Raw genomic sequence first — 10,091 nt, 5'->3', positions numbered from 1 at the left:
TGTGTGTGTGTGTATGTGTGTATGTGTATGTGTATTTAAAATCACTCTGCTACCACTCCTCATCTCACAATGTCTGCCAGTGGAAATCAAATTAATTTTCCATCAGGACTGCCATATCACTAGCCAGACAAGAATGATGTATTGAACTTAATATTCATTTTTCATCATCTTTGGCAATCTTTGTACTTTTAGCAGTCTAATAGAGGTCTTCTAAGAATAAGGACATCATCCATTTCAAATTCTCAAGACAACCACTTATGTCCTATAACTGCTCTCGCATGTGACTTGCAGAGATGTTTTCTTTTCTTTTGTCTTCTGTTCCTTTGGAAGAAAATTTTTATTAGTTACAAGCTACTGACAGTTGTTGAAAAGAAATGCTTTGTAAGGTACCACAAACAGAGGCGTTAACACTGTGACTTTTATCTGTGAAATAAAATATTCCAAGCATATAAAAATAACGGGGCAGGTTACAATAATCTGACAGACACTTTCGGTGCAGTCAAATTTCCTTGTTTTCCATAATTCCATATGTTATATTTAAACAGGACTGGAGGACTCTAAAGCAGGAACACTAGGAATCAGGTTAACTGCCTTATTTTAATGAAGTTCAGAATGTGCAATGAGGAGTCTGGGGGAGGGGAAATAGAGGTCTGTGAGAAAATGGTTAGGGAGTGGGCAAGCAGTGAATCCAAATCAGGGACTATGCATAGCTTTTGAACAAGAAGGGATCTAGATCACAGACGAGACCCATGGCTAGCCATTGAAGAAAAACACACAATCAAAGAAGGTAAGTTTTCCATTAAAAGTGTGAGTGTAATGCTATAATTTGTATTTAAATGCAGCAGGTGGGTGATGAGTAGAGTGCAGACAGGTGCACCAGCCAGGAAACCAGAAAGTGGCCACACCTTTGCAGAGACAGAAGTGCACACAAACAGAGCTCATGCAGAAAGTTAGAAAGGAACAGGCAGGTCAGCACTAGAGGCAAACAGGACTGTAATTGTATACTGTTCATTGAAATAACTATCTTTCCACATTTAAAGTAAACATGCACAATATGTCCATGAGTGATTTTAATCAGCCATCAAAGTCAGAATCATAATCCCAGAATTAAAAAACAATATTGTCTTAATGAGAAAGGACAGGGACCCATGTTAGTCCAACTTTCCAGGAAAATGAAAGAAGACATTAGATGAATGAGGAATTTATTTCATTAAAACTGTTGCTTTTAACTTAACACTGCCGTCGTCCCACAGGATAGGTTAACCTTTCCACACCATGAATGCATAGAGCATGAACCAGCTGATGCAACAATACTGTAACAAATATCCTTCATAAAACATGAACAGGATTTTTACAAAAGGCATGATATAAAAAAAATCAAGGAACAACAAATAATGTTTCCAAACATCATTTTATACCTTTTTAGAAAATATAAGCTTATTACATATTGTAAGCAGAGGTGATGCCAGGACAAAATAAACAGATGGTCTCCTTCCTGATATAGCCTCAAGAGAGCCAGTGACAGACATATCCCCACCAGTGAGGGCACATAGCCTTACACTGTGAAAATACACAGAATGCATGCCCTGATATGATACCCCCGCAGGGAGGACATGTAAAGCTGTGCTCATAAATAGCATTAGGCTTGACTGACAAATGCAGTGATTAGCGCTCATTTCCTCACTCTGCTTTGTAATGCTGGTTGGTTCAATATTTAGAGGAAGCCATTTAATTTGACAGAAAACAAAAGGGGAAGATTAGTTTGTAGTAAGTGCTTGTGAAGCGTGTGTGTACATATACTTATTTACATGTGTGCATACAGATCTACAGTAATTACTATACATACATAGACATAACGTACACACACGATCAGTCAAAACTCTTAGTACAAACTCATTTATCCAATTTTTATGTAAGAATGTAAATGCGAGTGAATAACTTCAAATGGTACCAAAGCAAGCACAATAATACAGTCTCAATCAAAAGATTAAGACCAGGTGAAAAATGGTAAAAAATCATATTTTGCATGGTTGGATCTTAACAAGGTTCCAAGTAGAGCTTCAACATGCAACAAGAAGAAACGGGAGTGAGTTTTTTTTGGTTTTTGTTGGGTTTTTTTTTTTGTCATTTTTCAAGTGGTCTTAAACGTTTGATTGAGATATAAACTTCATAACACAAACAAATGAAATTAAATAAAATATTAATTTGGTTTAAAGTGGAACAACTTCTGCTGATGATATAGAGACACTGTAAATCTAAAGACAGTGTTGAAGCAACACAGATTGAGTGGTTTACCTTATAGCAAGATAATAATACAAAACACTGGAAAAGATGAAATTACAGGGAAGCCCAGAACAATATTTTAGGTTTTAACTTAGTTTTAACTACTGTAAGTCAGTCATTAGCAGGTAACACAGTTTGAATCATTTGAAATGTAAAGAAACTCCGAAATATTTTCTTAACAAGTGTCCTGTCATAGAGCTCTTACTATATCCATTTTCTTTTTGTGGCAATTAGTCACCACACAGGCGCAGCTGTACTTGCCAACTGTCAGGTGTGAATATGTGAGATTGCTTAAGTGTGAAGAATGACATTTTTAGAAAACGACTTGGTTTTTTTTGTTTTCATGGTGTGTCCCTCTTTACCTGATTCTGCTTGAAGATCTGATAAACTCTTTTTTTTTAACATTAAAGTGCTTTAAACCAGCAGTCCCCAACCCCCAGGCCACGGACTGGAGTCGTTTGGTACCTGGCCACAAGAGTTGAGGCCCGGGTGTGAAATTTATGGTTTTCAGGGTTTTATCGTTAACTCGGTTTCCCTGTGTCCCCGTGTCTTATGAATCGATTTTCTTTTTTTTTTTGGTATCGGTACTGGTTTTATTTTGTTGTATTTATGCGCGGCACCTTAAAGGCCGGTCCATGAAAATATTGTCTGACATAAACCGGTCCGTGGCGCAAAAAAGTGTGCGGACCACTGCTTTAAACCTCTGTCTTGAAACCTTACCCTAGTTTTTTTTTATATATTTTGGATAGTGGTTTCTTTTTCATTCACTTTTAGTCCAGTCCTTGTACATGACTATTTCCTTTCTTTCTTTCTTTCTTTCTTTCTTTCTTTCTTTCTTTCTTTCTTTCTTTCTTTCTTTCTTTCTTTCTTTCTTTCTTTTTGTTAGACAATTTAACAGTGACCAATGACTCATTCCAGCATAATAAAGGCACTAAACTCAAGGAATGAACCAGTCTTGTGTTTATGAATAACAGAAAATTGAAAATCTATCTTTAGGCACTTTCTTACCACCAGCATTTCACAAAAGCACTAACTTTTTTCAACCTTCTTGAGGTAAATCTCTGAAAAATGCAAAGCGATAACATTTTGACAGGCAGAAAATATTATTTTTGCACCAACAAGGAGATTCCCAAAGAGCTGTTAAACAAAAACACTGGGTTGGGGATCTTGTTAAAAGTAATTTAATTACAAACAGAAAAGTAAAATTAAATTTCAGTCCAGCAAGTACAATACTGAACAAAAAAAAGCAATTAGGTGGTTTTTAAATCTGCAAATTCACTTCATATATGACTAATTTAAATTTCTCATCTAAACATAATTGAGTCTTATACCTTTGTATTCTCCAAGTATATTAGAATAAATCATGTTGAAATAAAAGAAAGTAGTCATGTTTTCTCCTAAAGACTGCCACTTGGAAAGGCATTCTGGAGGATAAAGGACTACGCTACCCTCCATTTTGTTTCGACATTAACTGATTAACTCATTATCAAATGATATGATAATCAAATTAGTAATTATAAACAATTGTGGGAGTTAACATGTGGAGATATCGCTAACAGACCAGGTAACAGGTAACCATGTAACATGTGTTTTAACTGTTGAACAAACTAATGTAGGGTTTTTACTTTACCACAACATAGCCACAGCCACTGTAAAAGTTCATGCAGACAAGGTGATGCAGCTACTGCAGTCTATAATAAATCCATAAAGAGGCTGCAGGAATAAGGGGAGGCAGCGATATACTGTAGTTAATGTTGCATGGATCTGACCTTCATTACATTTTGTGGGACAGCAAACACTATTCACTGAAAGCCGCTACACTTAGAACACTGTTACACTAAAACCTTTGCCTGTTGTTTGGATATCTCTCTGTCTCACACACTTACAAAAGAAAGCCATACATTTTTTACAAGGATGGGCCAACATCTTCCACATGCAACCCACTTCCACTAGTAATAATAGCTTAACACAAAAAAAGTAATCACAAAAAAATACTAATAAAAAAATCTGATAGGAACTGCACTTATAGTCAATCTTACCTATGTTTAAGTTTAGGATGAATTGTTTTTTCCTTGTTTTTTTTCTCATTTCCGAATATATAATGATGTAACCCATTATTTTGTTGCTGTATTGCTATCTGGTGTTGGTCCTGATGTGCATTGTTCTTCCAGAGTTATTTCTACCAAAGATGGACCGATCCGATATTACGTATCATTATCGGTCCGATACTGACCTAAATTACTGGATTGGATATCGGAGAGAAATAAAAAAAATGTAATCCGATCCATTAAATTTATTGATAGAAAGTGTGGTTGGTTTGTTTGAACTGTTGTACCAAGTGTGAAATAAATAAATAAATGAAATGAAATATCATGAAAGCACCTCACAAAACTTGCAACACGCCGTAACTCGCTTCATAACCTTAGCACGTCGGAGCAGTATGCATCACGTGATAGAGCGGCTGTGGCATGCGAGACCTGTCGGTGGTCTGGTTGAGATCAGTGCAATTCTAAGTGTTATTGTATAGCTCTAATATACAATTAACAAATAGGATTAACCTGAGTATATCTGTGATGTTTCTGTAATCAAAGCTTTTGATGGCCGCTTGCTTTGCTTTGACTGATCTGCATAGGATGTCAGTTCTTGGAGAATGTATATACCACAATTTTATTGTTTTCAAAAATTCTCTGGATGATGATGATTATGCAGAATTTCTTTCTCCTTGATCTGTACATCTCAATAAAGACACAGCTAAAAAATAATTGCTGGCCTATAATGATTTGACGTAGATGTAACAGTCTTTTTAAAAACATTCAGTCTTTTGACAGACTGAGACATTTAATGAATTGCCTGAAATCTGTGAGAGGCATCTGCTGTAAAAAGTTGACTCTATACCACAGACTTCCTGGATGAGTTGCAGATAGACAAAAGTCTTCACAGCTTTCACACTAACTTCAAGCTTCAGTTTATGGATGCATATTTTGGAAACTACTGAACTGCTCTTCAGTGAATGAAGCACACGACAATGGGACGCCTACTTGACCCAACGGTGTGCTGAGGTCACTTCCACTTCAGCTACTGCCTGCTCCCACTGGATCAATCTCTATTTCTGTCCGGTAGGCGTGTCAGTACTGGCATACTGACTTCACTTTACTCTGAGACATTCAGCTTATCCAGCTAAAGAACACTTTGGCTCAGTATCTTATATGTTCCACAATTTTGATTTGATGTAAAGCTCAAACCCCCTATAACACAGTTGTGATACTGTATTAATTTACAAGTAAGTTGCGATGTCCCATGGTTTGTCATAGGACATCAATATATTTTTTGGTCTTACCAGAGAAACTCTGGAATAGCCACCGCTATATTATTTAGACTATTAGTAAATGTACTGGTACATACAACCCAAACCGTAGGCTGCATCCTTCGGAAGACCCAGCCTTCGCGGTCTACGTGGGCCGGGTCCTTCGAAGACCGAGAAGGCCGGAAGTGCGAGGCTGTGAAATGGGACGGTCTAGCCTTCAGATTTATAACCCCCGCTGTGTCGGTGGAGTTTAATAAACTCGGCCATCTGCTCCTTGCTATCTAAAATATAACAGGACACTGGCGTAAATTCTTGACCGTCTCACACTTTGACGTTTGACATTTATTCAGCTGTGTGAAAATGGATTAATAAAGTTTTATTTAATCTAATAATCGAATAACTTTTATCTCAGCCAAACCGATTTACTCCGGAACAAATACAACACCGAAAAAAGCCAACCAATTACATTTTTAAGTTATCTGAGTGACTTATATATCATGTTTAACCTGAGTAGTGAAAGACAGCGGGGGTCTGAAAATGATGAAGCCGGGAGTCTGCAGCTCTCGCCGGCTCGAGTGACCATTGAACCCCCCAGCTAGCTATCGAGCAGGTGGGTAACAGACATGTCCGAAAACGTCAGCGCACTTTTGCAAATATGCGATGTCTTGATAAACCAAGCAGATAAGTTTACACAGCTACTTTCTCGCCTGAAAATGTGTTAAAAGGTTATTTTGTGACCCAGAAAGATTAATAAGAAAAATTTTAAAACTTAGTAGCGGCCGCCATTGTTGGAAACTGAAATTGGCTGGGCCGCGCTATGAATTCTGGGATATGGTGGGCCACGAAGGACACACCCGACCCATCCTTCAAATTCGGGGAAATGAAGGCTGCATTTGTTGGCCGCATTTGAAGGAGTTGACGAATTGGGACAGCCTTCGTCGCCTGGCTGTGACGTAATTGGCCTTCAAATGTGGCCTCCGAAGGATGCAGCCGACGTTTTGGGACACAGCTACAGTGTTGGGGAGTAATGGAATACACGTACCAGCTTTACATATTTAAAAAACAAAGTATGAGTAACTGTACCAACTATAGCAATAAGAGGTTCCGACTGGAAATCTGACCGTGCAATGCAACCAACCTGCTCTCCAAGCAGCAAGCAAGACTCCACCTGCAACATAAAGAAACATCTGGAAGTAAGTTCTTTTTTTAAAACTAATGTTAGCCTACTGCAACTACCTTCTTTTAGTTGTGGTAGCTACCTGGGTTATGTACCAGTTCACTATCTTTGATGTACTATTGCAGTGTGATTTTATTGCTATTAATGAAGGCTGCATTACAACCTGCCAGCTGCAAATAATCATGTGCAGTTCTGAAAGCAGACAGAAAGAAAACATGTTACTGGTACAGAAATAGTTTTCTATTCAAGATCACTGCAAAAAGTGCAGCCTTACTTAATGTCCACCCTACTCTTACTCATTTTATAGTAAGTTTTATAAATCTAGTTGGCATTGCTTTCAGAACTGCACATGATTATTTGCAGCTAGCAGGTTGTTAATGCTATCCATCAAGTTAACTAACCTCAACCAATGACAATCAATCAATCTTTATTTATAAAGCACTTTTCATAAAGAAATGTAGCACAAAGTGCCTTACACGGTTAAAAGCAGCCCACCCCACCCCGCCCTCCAACTCACTCCCCACACTCTCATTAACATAAACATGGATACATACATGCACATCAGGAGGCTGCGTGCCCAGCCTCTTCTTCAGAAGGGGCCTCACCACCGCCGTTTTAAAGGCAGCAGGAAAGACACCCAACTGAAGAGAGCAATTCATCATGTATAAAAGCTCAGCTTCAAAAAAATCCATAAAGTGTTTTAAAAAGTGAAGAGGGGATTGAATCTAAAAGACATGTGGTGGGTCTCACTGTGGAGAAAACTTTCTTAAGGTTCTCAGCATTAACCAGGACAAACCTGTCCAGTGTCTCCTCAGGTACAATCGAGCCCTCAGATGTGTTTAAAATCATATCACGAGAAGATAAAACATCACATCTGATGGCGCTGATTTTTCCCCTGAAGTGGCTGCAAACTGCTCACAGAGCAAGTCTGTGGGGGTTCTTTGGGAGCAGTTAAAATCAGGGTTAAATAAATGATCTATGGTGGAAAAGAGGACCTTGGGATTATTTTTGTTAATACTGATTATTTTGGTGAAGTATGAATTTCTTGAATTCCTTAATGTATTATTGTACATTTTAAGTTGCTCGCAAAGTATTTGATGGTTGATTACATTTTTATTTTTCCTCCATCTCCTTTCTGCTGCCCTGCAATTTCTTTTGAGTTTTTTGACTTCTTCGTTTCTCCAGGGTGATACATGTTTTACGTTAATCTTTTTGGTGGTGAGTGGAGCAACGGAGTCAAGGCTTTTCTTCAGTTTGCTGTTAAAATAATTCAAAATAAAATCGCAGGGTGCAGGAAAAATCACAGGGGGGCATTCGTCTAAAACCCTGGTAAAATTTGCAGCCACTTCAGAGGTTAGATAGCGCCTCCTCACAGTTCGCACCCGCTGAATAAAACCGGTGATGTTAAAAAACACACAGTAGTGGTCAGAGACAGCCAAGTCAATAACAGAGGACACACTGGTGGACATCCCATAGGTGATGACCAGGTCCAGAGTGTGTCCTCTGTTGTGAGTTGGCTGCGTGACGTGCTGGGTAAAATCCATACAGTGAAGAATGTTTAAGAATTCTTTCGATGCAGGGTCAGAAGGATTATCTATGTGCAGGTTAAAATCACCGGTTAAAATGATCATGTTATATTTTGAGTGTATGTTTGTTAAAAATTCTGAGAATTCCTTGATAAAAGCAGCACTGTCTTTAGGTGGTCTATAAATTGTGACAGATAAAACTGGAGGGCTGCTAAAAACAATAGCATGGAATTCGAAAGTGGTAAAATGGTCAAATAAAATTTGTTAAAAATAAACAGTCAAGTTTATTATCTAAAATTTAATCATTAATAATAAAAGACTTGTTCAACAGAGAGCGGACATTTAAAAGTGCCTTACTGATCGAGACTGGTGGATTTTTGACAGTAGAGTTCAATGGATGTTGACATTTTTGAAGGGGCCAGAGGTTATTAATGTTTTTGCAGTTACTGGATTTATGATAATTCTGTTGCTCTCTGTTTGTGATTATGACGCGTATTGTGTTGACTGTGGGAGAGAGAGGTCTGAGTCCAGAGTTTTGTGTATTACTGTTAAAATTGGAACAAATATAGGAACTGTGACCAGGGGGACATCAGTCAGTGGCGGACAGATCAGCAGGTAATGTCGTTTTGGGGTAATGACAGGGCCGTGTGCGAGAGTGCTGTACGCCAAATGCCAAATTGGTGGACAGCAAACGGCGTCCCCAGGCATCCCAGCTACCAATGTTAGCTCTGTGGCAAGTAGCTTTCAGTAATAGTAATAAATCACATAGCAATAGTACATTCATGTATTTTTAAAAAGCATGACAATATATCAAGTAATCCAAAGTATTCAGAATACATTACTCACATTAAGTAACTTAACGGAATACTTTACAAACTACATTTTGGGCCATGTATTCTGTAATCTGTAGTGGAATACATTTTAAAAGTAACCTTCCCAACACTGCTTACATTTCTAATGACTTTTGAGCACTTAAACCATTTTCTACTACAAGTCTAATTCACCCAGCCACACACACACTGGGTGTTTTGATCTATACCTAAGCACTTTTAGCTAACATTCACACACTCAAACCCAATGAATGTGACAAGGGCAACTTGGAGTTCAGCATCTTGCCCAAGGATACTTCAAGACATGGACAAGGATCAATCCACTGACCTTCTGATTGGTAGACAACCTGCCCTGTAACCTGAGCCACGCTTGCCCCCAATTAATTTTGTAACCCAAGCAACGAATTAACTACTAAACACTTACTTTGTACCTTACTTGTCTTCTAACTTTCAGCATACTTTTGACAGATTATAACTGCCTCCTTGCCGGTCTTGACGCTAGAAGGCAGCATACATTCATACAAAATACCAAAAGAACACCAAAGATGAACGAGTTTAATATTTTAATATGCAAGATTTTAATATTTTGTTGTCCTTTCCCTTATTTAAAATCACAAAAAATCAAGTTCATTTTTTTGACATAAAGATACCTTAAGAACCTATAGTGTTGTACTAGAGGTCTAGCAGTATGTTTTTCAGTGCTGCAAACAAGTGAGTTCTGTGTGTGCCGCATGCGTCTGGTGTTCATTGGAAGTCCAGCTTTATGACTGTGTAATGCTTAGAGAAGACAGATACTTGCTTAACCAAGTATGTTTTTTGTATTGCCCTTACAGCTTTTTCAAATGCTTAGAATTAATATTGTATATGGTATTGTATTTTTATTTTTGTACTTAATGTTCACTCAAAGGTTAGAATACTTGCTTCACAATCTAGGAAAGCATTTACAGCTTCAGCAAACTGCATGGGGAGAA

The sequence above is a fragment of the Pundamilia nyererei genome, unplaced genomic scaffold (genome assembly GCF_000239375.1).
Source record: "Pundamilia nyererei isolate P.nyererei 1_Seehausen unplaced genomic scaffold, PunNye1.0 scaffold00080, whole genome shotgun sequence".
NCBI lineage: Eukaryota > Metazoa > Chordata > Actinopteri > Cichliformes > Cichlidae > Pundamilia > Pundamilia nyererei.
Note: the sequence above shows the minus strand (reverse complement) of the source record.